This window comes from Myotis yumanensis, unplaced genomic scaffold, assembly GCF_028538775.1.
Source record: "Myotis yumanensis isolate MYYU_CA2020_CCGP unplaced genomic scaffold, mMyoYum1.0.hap1 SCAF_1, whole genome shotgun sequence".
Taxonomy (NCBI): Eukaryota; Metazoa; Chordata; class Mammalia; order Chiroptera; family Vespertilionidae; genus Myotis; species Myotis yumanensis.
Window position 1 is genome coordinate 47,440,485 of NW_027223752.1, and position 14,169 is coordinate 47,454,653.

Genomic DNA, 14,169 nt, shown 5'->3' on the forward strand with positions numbered 1-14,169 from the left:
TGTTATGCTAATTAACAGGAAGAAAATGTTTTCCATGTTCTCCATTTCCCTTTTGAGAAGTTCGTTTTTTAGCTACACAGCATTGCAAGTGTGTGTGTGTGTGTGTGTGTGTGTGTGTGTGTGTGTGTGGTAGAGCAAAATGTGGTTACTAATTGTGCTGTTCTGTGCTGATAACATGCCATTTGCTTTATGTCAGTTTTTTCACCCCAGAAACTATTTCTAGGCAGTGGCATCACTCTTACATGTTACACTTCCAAAAAAAAAAAAAAAAAATTGCAAATGTGTGCTTCTAAAATAAAGGAATGACACATATATTTAACATCATTCATTTACATGCTAACTGGGGACACATCGATTATAGATTAAAAACAGTTTTTAAAGGATTTTGATTTAGTGGCTGTTACTTAAAATGTTATCTTTTCCCTTAAATAGGAGAAATAATCATATAAATAAAATTTCCTCCTAATTATTTAAAAAAACCAAAAATTTATTTTTTAATGTAAAATACAATTACTATTTATTTTAAATGTTTATGAATGTGAGCAGATAGTTCAGAATGAGCCTGTCCTTTTCTTGCCTACGGTGCCTCAGTCTTTTCTTTCTCCGCCCCTTGGGGGAAGGTCTCTCCTTTTCCCCCTCTGCATCCTCATAGTGCAGAATCAGGACATACAGAACAATTACCATTCACCCTTGAACAACATGGGGATGCATGACACCAACCCTCTGGCATTTGAAAAATCCATGTATAACTTTTTTTAATATATATTTTTCAGAGAGGAAGGGAGAGGGAGAGAGAAAAACATTAATGATGAGAGAGAAGCATTGATTGGCTGCCTCCTGCACGCCCTACACTGGGGGTCAAGCCCATAACCCAGGCATGTGCCCTGACCAGGAATCAAACCTTGACCTCCTGGTTCATAGGTCAACGCTCAACCACTGAGCCTTGCCGGCTGGGCCATGTATAACTTTGACTCCCTCAAAACTTAACTCCCATAAGGGACTTGGAGCAGCTATGGTATTTGGTATCCACAGGGTGTCCTAGAACCAACACCCTGAGGATAATGAGGGAAGACTGTGTGAAAAATGGTGTAGAACAGTGCATACTGGACTCCACGAGCCATGGGACATGAGTATCTTGTAACAACGGGAAACCTTCCAGGGGTCACATCCCACATTCTGGCCTTTCCCCTTTAGATTTTATCTTTAAATTGGACATTTGTATTTGAGCTGCATTTTTTGCAGTTTTTAAACCACAGGCTTTATCTCTTTGGCCTCACAAAAACAGTACGGGGCCTTCCTGAAATGTTTTCAGCAGGAGCCAGCATTTCACATGGCTGCTGCTTCATCGCTGCCCAGAGCAGGCCAGCAGCACATAGCCAGACAGAAAAACAGTCAACCTTAGACAAATGTGATGAATTAAAGCAATTTAGTCAGCGGGAGAGCTGAATAGAACTCTGGGGAAGAAGTGATTGGGAGCAGTCAGGCCAACCATCCTGCCTTTCTTCCTTATTCTGCAAATGTGAACGTATATAGGTCAGAGTGAAGAGCTAGGTACATACCAGATGAACCTTTTTATTGTGTTCTTTAGCAGGAAAAAAAGATTTCCCTAGATAACATATCTGGAGAAGATCCATTGTAGCTGCTTAATTGAGCAGTTACTAGGTATGAGGCACTCTCCTAAGGGCCTTACAAGTATTTTTTTTTAATTTAGTTCTTGTGCTTCCCACAAGTCTGTGAAGTAGGTAGCATTATTATTTTTTCTTGTTGTAATCACCTAGAAAAGATGAGGTAACTAAGTCATACAGAAGTCCCTTGTCCTAAGATCCTTTTCCCCCCAACTTTATTGGGACATAATTGACAGATAACATTGCGATGACTTGATACACATATAGTGAAATGTTTACCACAATAGGATTAATTAAAACATCTAACCTTGTCTAAGGAAGTTCTAAAGCCAGGATTCAAACCCAAACAGTCCACAGAGAATGAATGGTGTGGCAAAAGTAAGTTTACACTTGTAAGTACAGGGAACACAGAGTTTATTCTTGTATTATTATTTATAAACTAGAGGCCTGATGCATGAAATTCATGCAAGAGTAGTCCTTCCTTCCCCTGGCTGCCTGCACCGCCTTCCCTCCAACACCCGGGACCTGGGCTTCCCTCTGCAGGGCGATTATGGGGTGATGGCTGGGCCCCCGATCAATCACATTGCACCTGCCTTGGTTGGCCTGGCACCAGTGGATGTCATAGTGTGGTCCCGGATGGTCATCCGGATGGTCGTTCTGCTATTCAGCCATTTGGTTGATTAGCATATTACACTTCTATTATATAGGATTATTGTATTATTTTCCATGCAGAACAACCGTAAACCTACTTTTGCCCCACCCCATATGTTCTTGACAACTAAATATCATGCGCTGTGATAACCTTTATTAAACTGTTAAAGGAAATAAGAGCATTTAAGCTCTTTTTCTAAATAAATCTGTATAAACTTAAATAACCAAAAGCTTTTACTTATATGCCAAAGATTTTGTTTGCCAGCACCTGGGCCCATGTAATTCAGAATGGCGCTGGGCCCATGCACAGGGCCATGACAGACTTTGCTGGCCTGATACTGGAAAGGACCCGAAGCTTAACACAAAGCACTGGTCAGGAGCCTCTGGGAGAATGACAATTGAAAACTAGACTCAGAATTTTAGAGCTGAAAGGAAACTTATAGATAATTGAATCTCACCTTTTCATTTTATAAATAAAAAAACTGAAGCTCTGAGAGACTAGCAGGTTATACATCACTAACTAGAGGCAGAGCCAGATTCGAGCCCAGGCTTTCTGCCTACTTTCGTTCGTGACAGCAAGCTGCCTCCAAATTCACGAGAGACTTTCCATTTCCTTCCTCAGTGTTTTCAGAAATGTCAAATCTAATACCCATGTAGTTAAGTCATTTTATCTACATTTTTTATAGACATTGGTAAATGGAAATGTGTTTGGATTTCCCAAGTGTATTCAAGGTTCATGATTTTACATTTCCTACAAAGGGCAGGCTCAGCAACTTAATTTTCCTGGGCTAAGAGCTCTAATTAAAGCCTTTACCTTGACAAATAATTGGTTTTGAGAATAGGGGATAGAGATAATTCAGACATATGATAAGCATTTATCCATTTACTCAAACAGATGTACATGGCATGCCTATTGTGTTTTAGACACCATGCTAGGTATAGGTCAGCCAAATATAATTAGAGCATACTTCTATCCCTTTAGAAATAATTTCCCCTTTCTTTTCTATTAGCAAAGGATCTGCTATATTCTTGCTGCTCTTAAATTAGGCTGATGTCTCCCAAGGTGTATTAAGAATACTGCTTGTGGTATGCCACATTATTTTAGACAGTTTCAGATAAGCATTAAAAATAATAGTGGTGTTCATTTCAATGCATTTTAGAAAAACCAAAACAGCTCACAAGCCCACATTTAACAGATACTATAGCTTAGGACATGGCTAATCACGCTGCAGGCTATATGAACTCCAGGCGTGATGCCCAGGCATGTTCTGTGAACCTTCGGTAATAACATTTCAAAAGTATGATGATAATGGATTTTGGATTCTGCATTGATTGAATTTCTGTGTTCATCACTACATTTAAAAAATATACTTATTGAAAAAAAGGGAGAGGGAGAGAGAGATAGAAACAACAACGATGAGAGAGAACCATTGATCAGCCGCTTCCTGCATGTCCCACACTGGGATTGAGCCTGCAACCCAGGCAGGAATTAAACCGTGACTTCCTGGTTGATAGGTCGATGGTCAACCACTGAGCCACACCAACTGGCCATTAGTTTTTTTGTTTTATTTTTAATGAAGAATTCCCCTCTAACATGAAACAACCATTAACCAGCGAGTGCCTCAATCAGGCTGGTCCCCTAGGCTTTGAGGAATCAACTCATATTTAGATAAATATCACTCCTCTTTCAGTATCCTTCTGTGTTCCAGGTCCTTATCGGAGATATTAGAGGGACAGGATGTGTGTGAGGTGGAAAGAGCTGCCTGGGTATGTGAACTTTAGACAGGCAAGAAACTATATTCCTAAAGCAACTGTGAATTTTCTGTGCCATCTTTCCCCTTCATGCTTTACAAAATATTCGTGAGATTAAAAGTTGTTCTTTTCAAGCAACTCAGAAAATACCCCATACTGGAGGTTCCCCCACTTGGAGGCTCATAATACACATTTAATATTATTTAAGGCTCTTTGGTGTTGCACAAATTTCACTCGGTGTTTCCCAAACCTATAAAGTTGGATTTTCCCCACCACAGATCACCTGTTAACATCTATTGGAACATGGTTTGGGAAGTGCATTATGCACGCTATTATTATTACTAATTGTAGTAAGTACACCAATAAGAATTTGTTCTGGCAAATATCCGGTAATCACTTTTGCTATTTTTTTCTCACTCTTAGATCTATGGTATAAAACTGGTATTTTTATTCCCATTCAAAGATAAGTGCTATTAAGTACATAATATGAGCTGAGTAACAAGTTACTGCCAGAGACAGGATTTAATCTAAAGCCCTAAAACTTGGAGATGTAGTTGGTAAAAATCCAAATAATCCCTAATTACCAGAATTTGTGTTGGCTGTTGTTAGAGAAAAGCAACGTCACAGTATATTACTCACATCCTCGTCTCCTACCCCCTGTCTCTCTTAACCACATTCCCGACCTAAGCATGAACAACCCCTAGCTAAGTGCTTTAAGGAATAGGAGAACTAAAGGGAAACAGCATCATTTCGCTTAAAGCTAAACAGGAGTTATCACTTTTTCTTCCATGACGACCATATAAACATTTGTGGGGGGAAAATGGAGTAAGAGACACACAGATCAAATATTCTTAAATTCAGACAGTAAGAAGGCCTCCACCGGGAAATCTGTGAAGGTGTTTCTTTGAGAGTGTCCCTCCAGTGGCCTGTACCTCCTCCCAATGTTGCACTCCGTCTGTGGGTTGCTGTCACCGCCACCAGGCAGGGATGCTAGGGGTGGTGGGTAGAATGACATCAGTAAAGATTCCACTTATCCAAGGGAAGCAGAATGAGTACTCAAACGATGTACCAGTTTAATGCTGGAATTTCCCAGTTGCTCACCCTGGGTGATAAAAATATCTGTGGATTTTCTCTGCACTATCTGGGCAAGTGCTCAGAATGAACCATCTTTTCTCAGCTGGGAGAAAATCAAAGTGCCTTTTCAACAAGCAGGACTACAACTCCTCACTCCTTCCAATACCGCCAGTGGCGCCCTTAGTCCCAGGGTTTGAACTTGGGATGTGCATATGGCACCAAAGTGTGGAAGTAACAGAAAGCCTGCACCACCAGATCGTTGTTGTTGGCAGTATGATGTAGGTATAGCTGACCATTATAAAGTCTCATTGTTATATTTTTTCATTAGTTACCATTTACATGAAATCCCCCCACTCATTCGAATTTTCCTCCTTTGTTTACTTCTTCTCAGTTGGCACGGTGAAATAAAATTAGCTTGGGACTAGATGACGTGGGCTTGAATCCCAGCTTCACTTACTATCTATGTGATCTTAGGCAGTTTCCCTAACCTCTCTGAGCCTTCACTTCTTCACCTATGAAATGGTGGCTATAACACTTTCTCAAGGGTTATGAGCATTTTATGATATGAAAAAATATGAAAATGCTTATCTCCTATCCAATATGTGGGAAGTTGGGTTCTTTGCTTTCTTCTCTTCTCCTCTGCCTGCATCCATTGCCTATCATCAAATCCTATTGTTTCAGGAAGAAAATAAACAATAAACACCTTCCCTGAATTTGTTGGTTTTCTTTGAAATAACCTCATGGACCATGAGAGACTTTTCTTAGGGATCCAGTTCAATTTGCTGGAGCAGAGGAGGACTTGTGTAGGAGAACCAGCTGGATGGTTGGCTGGAGGAAAAAGACCAAGTCTCTACCCCTGCCTACATCAAGTGATAGGTTATTATTAATTTTTTTTACTTGTTTTAATTGGCCAAAACAAGAAACAGCAGCTAAGCGTTCCTTTCCTGCTTGCACAGACATCAAAGGGATTGTTTCAGGTTGATAAGTGGACTCTGGTCACTGTAGAATGCTTATGATCCTACTTGAATGGGTATAATTAAAAAGACAATAGTAAGTGTTGGTGAAGAGGTGGAGAAACTGGAACCCTGTTACATTGCTGGTGGGAATGTAAAATATGTTTCACTTTGAAAAATAATTGGGAAGTTGCTTAAGAAGTTAAACCTACCATCCCACCCAGCAATTTTGCTCTTAAGAATCTACCCATGTGGAAATGAAAACATATCCACATAAAGACATATGTGAATGTCCCTAGCAGCATTACTTATAATAGCAAAGATTGGAAACAATTCAAATGCCTATTAAGTGGTACATGGACAATGGAGTACTATTGAGCAATAACAAGGAACACACTACTGATACAAGCTACAACACGGGTGGAACTCAAACATGTCATGGTAAGTGAATGAAGCCAGATGCAAAAGACTGCACGATTCTGTTCAAATGTACAGAAATGGCAAATCTGTAGAGACAGAATATTGGCTGTCACTTGGGACTGGGGGTAGGGATTGTGGTTAACTAAAAATAAGCATAAGAGAACTTTTTTGGATGTTGGAAAGGTTCTCAAACTAGATTGCAGTAATGATTAGACAACTCTATACATTTACTTAAAAATCATTAAATTGTACACGCAAAATGGATAAATTTTATGGTATGTCAATTATACCTCAATAAAGTTCTTTAGAAAGCATGCTTATTATGTAATTCATGAGATGATCTCCATATCAACAGTAGCATTCAGAAGTTCTGGAGGATATCATAATCAGGCTGTGGTCTTGGACTTCAGCACACATCTGTCTTTCAGTTCTGATATTCATTATTCTGTGACTGATGGTAAACAACCTCAGTGCTCCAGCTTCCCCGTTGGGTAAGGCATGGAACAGTGAGCAAAGGGGAGGAGCAGGATTGGATGATGGGAGCCATGGGAGGGAGGGCACAGAGAGAAGGTGGGCAGGCCAGAAGCTACTTCTTTACCCACATCGGGCATGGAGATGGCAGGACACCTGCATGGCCGGACCTTTTGAGAACCAGGACCCAATATGCCCATCCTGCCATTTCCTGTCTTGGCTGTAGTCTCTCTTTGCCCCAATCTCTCCCATTTCTGCTTTTTCTTGATTTCCAATCTCCTCTGGGCTGTGCTTCTGCATCTATTAGTCCCTCAGTCATCTGTGCACCAATGTGTCCTATCTGGCTTGACCTTCTTCTGAAGTGTCTTAACCCCTGTATGCAACAGTTCAAACCAAGGACATCCTATCTTGTAATCATTATTGTTCCGTTATGAATAGGTCTCATGGACAAACGAATGCCTAAGAAACTAGGATCATTCATTTTCAATTTACCTTATTGCGGAAAATGAATGTGGGCAAGAATCTCAAAGAGTAGTGACGTTTGACTAGTTTGGGACTTGATAATTCAATAATTCTCCCTTTCACTTAATCTAGTCTTCAGTATTTCAGGGTGAAATTATCAAGAGAGAGGGAGCACTGTTATCGTGCAGGTAAATGTGATACATCCTTGATACTGATGATTATAATTCCATAGGCATTTATAGAATTGTGTGAGTCAACTAAATATCATAGAATTTGGCGCACAGTGCTTATTTAGAGTAAAGCTTATTTAAAATGTATTTAAAGTGGAAAATGCTCTCCCAAAGCTATCTGCCAGTTGGATCATTTGGATTTTGAATTATATGGTGTTTTTTTTTTTTTTTTTAAATAAGCAGCTTATGGTACTTTACAAATAATAGCTAAAATTATTGAGTTCGTGTAATGTTCCAGGCACCTTATTAATCTTCATAATGATTCTACCATATGAAATAGGGACAATAATTACCCTCATTTTACAAATGAGAAGAACAAGACACAAAACGGGTCTTTGCTCAAAGTGACAGTGGATAAGCAGCACAATCCAGATCAGAACGATCAAGCCCAGATCTTTCTGACTCCGAAGCCAGTGCTCTCAGTCACTACACTGAGCATCTAATAGACCTCATGATAAAATCTTGTAAAAACGGTCGCCTTCATTTTTACAAATGGGCAAGCCACAGGGGGACAAGGGCATCTGACTCATTCAGGAATAGGTAACGAGTCGGCTCCTTGAAGATTTGCTTTACAAAATAAACTGTTCACCAGGTTATTCTAAGATTTGAACAGAACGCTCTTCTCTGACAGGGTGCTCACCTGAATTCCAGCTACAGGTCCTCCAGTCAGCAGAGCATGTCAGACTTTTCATCTGCTGGAAATCACTGGACGAGCTGAAAATACAAGGGCCATTCATGTTTAAGTTACAGCTAATTAACTAGCGCTTTGATTTGGTTACTTTTTAAATTTATTTTTTATTTTAAAAAATATTTTTATTGATTTCAGAGAGGAAGGGAGAGAGAGAGAGAGAGAGAGAGAGAGAAGAGAGAGAAACATCAATGAGAGAGAAACATCATTGATCTTGGCTGCCTCCTGCACACCCCACACTGGGGATTGAGCCCGCAACCCTGGCATGTGCCCTTGACTGGAATCAAACCCAGGACCCTTCAGTCCACTGGCCAATGCTCTATTCACTGAGCCAAAACAGCTAGGGCTGGTTGACTTTTTTTTTTTTTTTTTTAAATAAGAGAACATTTATCTAGAAAATCACAGAGGTAGAAGTAATTTGTAGAAGAAATGGGCTTAGGAAGGGCCCTTGGAGCTTGAGAGTGAGGAAGGCAATGGTAAGGGCCTTTGGGGCAGAAGAGGGGGGAAGGCGAAGGTAAGGGGGAGGGGGAAGAGAAGGGGAAGGAGACAGGAAAGGCGCGGAGTGCTCCCAGGAGGGGGAGAGCTCCTGGTTTGGTTTACATTGAATGCAAACATTTTGGCATTCATTCCACTCAGGAAAAGACAGAGGAGGTTATGGATGAAGAACATTATCACACAGCGGATAGAATGCATGTATATTTAAGTAACTAAAACTAGTCATTTGACTCAAGGTAAACCATTATATATCAAATTCCCTTATAAATCTCTCTTTGGTATGTTTCAGACATGAAGATGTGGCTGCTGCTAGAGTTACTGTGCAGAAAACCTCAGTCCTGATCCTGAGGGTGAAAAGCCAAGACAAAGTCACACAAACAAGACTGTAACACACTGCAACCCTTCCCACTTCCCCTCTATAGTCCTCTGATCATGAGTTCAAGTAGACTTGTATTTTCCTTCAATAAGAGAAATCTAGAAACCCTTTCATCTGTTTGACGATCTAATACAAAATAGGATCATCGTTTTCCAGGCCTTGGTATATAACCAACAGCAACTTCCGTTTATTGAGAGCCCACTATAGAGAAGGCACTGTACTTGGCATTTTCACATTTATTGTTTCTAATCCTGATAAGTTGGCAGTTAGGTTTTCTTATTCCTATATTCGGGAAAACACAAAACAAAAATGGAACCAAGGGAGATTAGAAAATTCTGTCTGACTCGAAATTCCTGTGCTTTTCATCATACTCTCTTGCCCATCCTCAATCCTTGGAGCACCACCGAGAATTAGATGATTTTTTTTTTTTTTGGCAGCTTGAACAAACAATTATCAGTTGCCTATTCAATGCCTAACCTGAACCTAGGATATGACAACCCCCCAGAATAAGGCACGAACGTTGTTCTTCAGGAGCTCACAATTCAGGAAAGAGAAAAGGAGAACAGAATTAAGTTTGAAGAACCGTAAGTGCTAGGGGAACGTAGAGAAGGACATGGTTATGAGCTGCTGAGAATGGAGAAGCCTCCTCAGATGAAGTGAGGACTGGGTGAGCTGATAGAAGCAGAGAAGAAGAGAGCATTCTACAAAGGCCTGGACCTGGGAACGGACAAGCTGCATTGAAGAACAGAGAGGACCCCCACCTGGTGGATGTGCTGGGCTTTGTGCTGGGGAGCAAAGATAGTTGAATGCTATAGTGATTTGTCCTGTGGCAGCCCCCTGTGACCCTAAAGAAATTACATCCTAGTCAGGGTCCAGGGAGTAGCTATCCAGGTGCTGCTTCCTGCCATGGGCAGAAACATGTCTATTTTTTGCATCATTAAGAAAAAATGGAAAGGTGCATCCCAGAAGGGCTACAGGGCCAGTTTCAGTCACTTATTTTCTAACAACGCAACAGTAGAAATTATCAAAGTTCTTCTGAATTAGCTCCTGCTAAATGGGAAACTAATATATACGTAACCACCCCCACACCCAGCATCCACAAATTCACCCAGTTCTCAATATGCAGAACATTGGAAGTAATTTACGAAGACTTCAAAGTACTGATTTCTGGTCATGAACGTGCCCTCAAACTGCCCTGTTTCACTTCTTTTTAGCTCCTACTATGCTGGAGACACGTGGGCAGTACATGATGTTGTTTGAAAGTTAAGACAATGCTGCCATCTTTAATACAACAGGAGAGAGAGTGTCAACTGTCTTTAGAGTTTTCAAGCATAGTTTCTAGACACAGTGTAATTTTAAAATTACAATTTTCCTGCTAGCTGCAACACTTGAACATTTTCCGATGCATTTAATTACACAGCTTTTAATTTGTGCGAGGCTGGGCTGAGCAATTATTTTAGTGAGTTTTAAGAAGGCTAGTTATGCTTCCAGACAAATTTTCCCATGCTCCCTCAGCTCTAATTTGGACAAAAAATCATTTTACTCACTGAGCATAAAAGTTTTAGCTCTCTCAGCGCTACAGTTTAGAGGGTGAACAAGACATCCCTCTGGGCTCCTGGGGCTGGACCGAGGCAGCACGGGGATGTGCACATCCACTGGCTAAGCAGCGCCTGGCAGAGTCCCCAGGTGAAGGGGATATAGATTCACATGGGTAACACGCTCACACACACACTCGCCTTACAAATGCATCTTGCTTTCAGGAAGGCGGCAGTACCAAAGGGCAAGAATAAAAGAGGCTGAAAGGGAAGGTTCAGAAACTGGAGAGTCCAATTTACCCTTCCGTTATGTCACTCAAGGGCTCCCAGACCTTGAAATTTCTCTTATCTGAATCTGTGACTAGTATTGGCCTACGGTGTTCCCAATGAGCGCTACAGTTTCTACAGTGGCAAACACCAGGATGTTCCCAGGAAATTATTTGAATCTATTTCCAGAACCACTAACCCACATTTCTTGCCTTAGGGGGGCTCTACAAGGCCTTCTCGCTTTCATTCATTTGTTCACTCACTCAGCATTTATTGAGCGTCTACTACAACCATGGTAAGCACAGTCCTCACTCTGGGATTGCTCAGAGTCCAGTGGGGGAGACAGATACCTGGATGAATCTTGACGGTACAGTGTGGAGTCCTGTGAGGTGGTCAGGAACTAGGTGCTACAGTGATGGGCCGAGGACAGCAATGGTCAGCAAGTCTTCCAGGAAACTGAGGGCTGGGAAACTATGAAGGATGACTCGGAGTCCTCAGGGTGGAGAATATGTAAAGAGGATTCTAAACAGAGAAGCCGCGCGTCCAGAAGCACAAGGAAATGTGTGACCTTTGCAAAAATATGAAAGGTGACGGAGCTGAAAGAGGGCTGAGTCACCAGCCAGAGCTCTAGTTTTCACAATCTAATGAGCTCGAGTATTTGCACCTGTGGAATTCAGGAGCCCAGTTAAAAGGGCATTTTCTTGATCGGCAGTCAGGGACCATGCTGGCAGACTGGTTCGCCCTGCATTGCTCCCGAGGCAGAGTCTGCCTGCAGCCAGCTGGTGATGAGACGAGAGCCTCTCATTTCATTTCTCAGAGTCTGATCAGGAAAGCCAGCAAGATCATTTTGGCGTTGTTCTACCAATCACCTATCCTTTCCTCACATTCCACACTCCCAAGGTGCTGCTTTCACAGGTGCATAGCAGACAGCTGATTTTAAAATTTGATCTTTTATATTTTTTATGTTTTTGAGGAGCAGGTGCTGTTTATCTGCATTGTACATCCAAGAAAAATGAGCATCCAGTGACAAAGCCACAAACATGAGTCAGTGCAGAGAAAGCGTCAGACTGAAGGCCCCCCTCAGCTGGCGTGGATGAACCTTTAGGGTGCTGTGAGCAGGAGCAAATACCCCGGAGCCCGAGGACAGTGTGTGAGTCGGGGCCTGGGCAGCAGCAGAAGCTGGGGCAGGGACTGACTCAGAGTGAAGTTCACTCCAGGGCAGGGAATAACTACCCATGGAAACTCTATAAGGACTGGAAGCTCACAAACATACAATGAACCACGCTCTCCTATTTTCCTTCCTATAACCAAGGACCGGGAGTCAGGACTATGGCTGCCCTTTTCTCTCACCTATGCCCCTCAGCTGCTGCTGGGAGATTGATTTCCTTCTCTACAGCTGCCCTTTATGACCATTTTATCCTAATTTCATTGACATAGATGTGGCGAGGGTGAGAAATGGCCCGATTTGCACCCTGTTGGAATAACGTTGAACCTTGCTTCTCTCCCCAGACTGCCCACCTAAGCGGGTGCCCTCAGCACAGGGTGTGGAATCTGAGGCTTCAGCAATTTGGGTGAGGGTTACAGGGTGAGGAGAGGGATGCCCTTGAAGGAAAAGAATATAGAATTATGCAGGCAACAGTGAGTACAAAAATGAATAATTAAGAAAGAAGCCAAAAACAGGTAATAAAGCCTTGGAGATGGGGGACTTTTGCTAAAATATCTTAAGGGGAGTTGCCAGTTATTGTTACACAGAAATGCTTCCTGGTTGCAATCTGGCCTTCCCTCCACACCTACAACGCCCTCGTCCCAGCCACTCCCAGCACTCCCAGGGTCCCGTGCAGCGAGGGGCGTGGGGCTGGCACTGCACTGGCTCCGTGGCTCACCCAGATGTGGTACTGCGGGGGAAGGCTGCAGGAGAATGACTTGGATATACTTCCTGGTCTGCCAGAAAGTCCCAGGTTATGCCTATTACCCTGTTTACATTTTAATAATCCCCTTTCCTTCTAAAAACAACAGTCAGGGTTTGCATAATAAATTAATTAGAGGGTCACCCTGTTCCTGTTGTTCATCTCTGTGACCACACAAGCTGGGTCCAGGCGGGAGGCTCTCAGGTCTAACTTTAGCATCTTCATTGCCTTTCTGAGCCAGCTGGGCCTGACAGGATCTGCTTCCCAATCTTCAAGTGGCGGGTAATCACACTGACCTACTTAGACTGGGCTGCAAGGAAGGTTCTCGTTGTGTGCTTTTCTATCTTCGGAAGAGTCATTATTTTGGTATGTAAGTCTTCTTTCATTTACAGATCCAAGAATCTGTAAGTAATCCAGTAGATTTAGTCCTTTCTATTATGCTTCATGAAGACCCACCCATCTTCTTCTTTTTTAAAATACATTTTTATTGATTTCAGAGAGGAAGGGAGGGGGAGAGAGAGATAGAAACATCAATGATGAGAGAGAATCATTGGCTGGCTGCCTCCTGCAGGCCCCACACTGGGAATCGAGCCAGCAATCCAGGCATGTGCCCTGACCAGGAATCAAACCGGTGACCTTTTGGTTCATAGGTTGACACTCAACCACTGAGCCACGCTGGCTGGGTGGCCCACCCATCCTCTTAAACAATCTACAGGGTGGAGTGGCATAACATGCAAGCCTAGTTAACATGATCACCTGGGTGCCTGTCCTTTGGGTGAAACATTGCATCTAAATGTGGGGTGGAGCCCAGGCAGTGTTATTGGGCGATAGCCTGGCCTTGGGTCCCGCTGTGCCAGTTCATCACTGAGCGAACAAGCAGGGAAGCGAGGCAGAAAAGCTCCACCCCCACCGGAAGCTGGTTTGCAGGCGGGACCAGTGAGCACAGGCGGCTCCCTTGTGGGCAGGCTACCCGATCCACCGCACCACTTCAGAGCCTTGGAGTCATGCGTCAATCACACGACACCAGGCTTATTTTCCCTGCCAAAGTCACATGCGATGTGGAGGCAACATCAAAACGTTAAGGCTTAAAAGGCAGTTTCCTCTGAGTGCTGATTTGGGCCCGTAAACAGTGGCGTGGTTAGATGCCACTCTGTGTTTAAAGTAATTATACCCCGGCCCTGGCATGTGGTGATGTGCAAGGTTGCCGCAAACAGAGTTGACTCTCAGCAAACTCTGGCGAGTCAGCTTCTCCCTGCATTTACT

At 42.7% G+C, this 14,169-nt stretch overlaps 1 protein-coding gene across 1 annotated transcript in view; it reads right to left on the minus strand.

Annotated features, from left to right (window-relative positions):
* FRMD6 (FERM domain containing 6) overlaps nucleotides 1-8,299 on the minus strand; it is a 97,980-nt gene extending 89,681 nt beyond the window's left edge. The window contains exon 1 of the mRNA XM_070419734.1: nucleotides 8,279-8,299. The gene's annotated coding sequence lies outside the window, so the exon portion shown is untranslated. The remainder of the gene's footprint in view (nucleotides 1-8,278) is intronic.
* Between the last annotated feature and the right edge of the window lie 5,870 nt (nucleotides 8,300-14,169).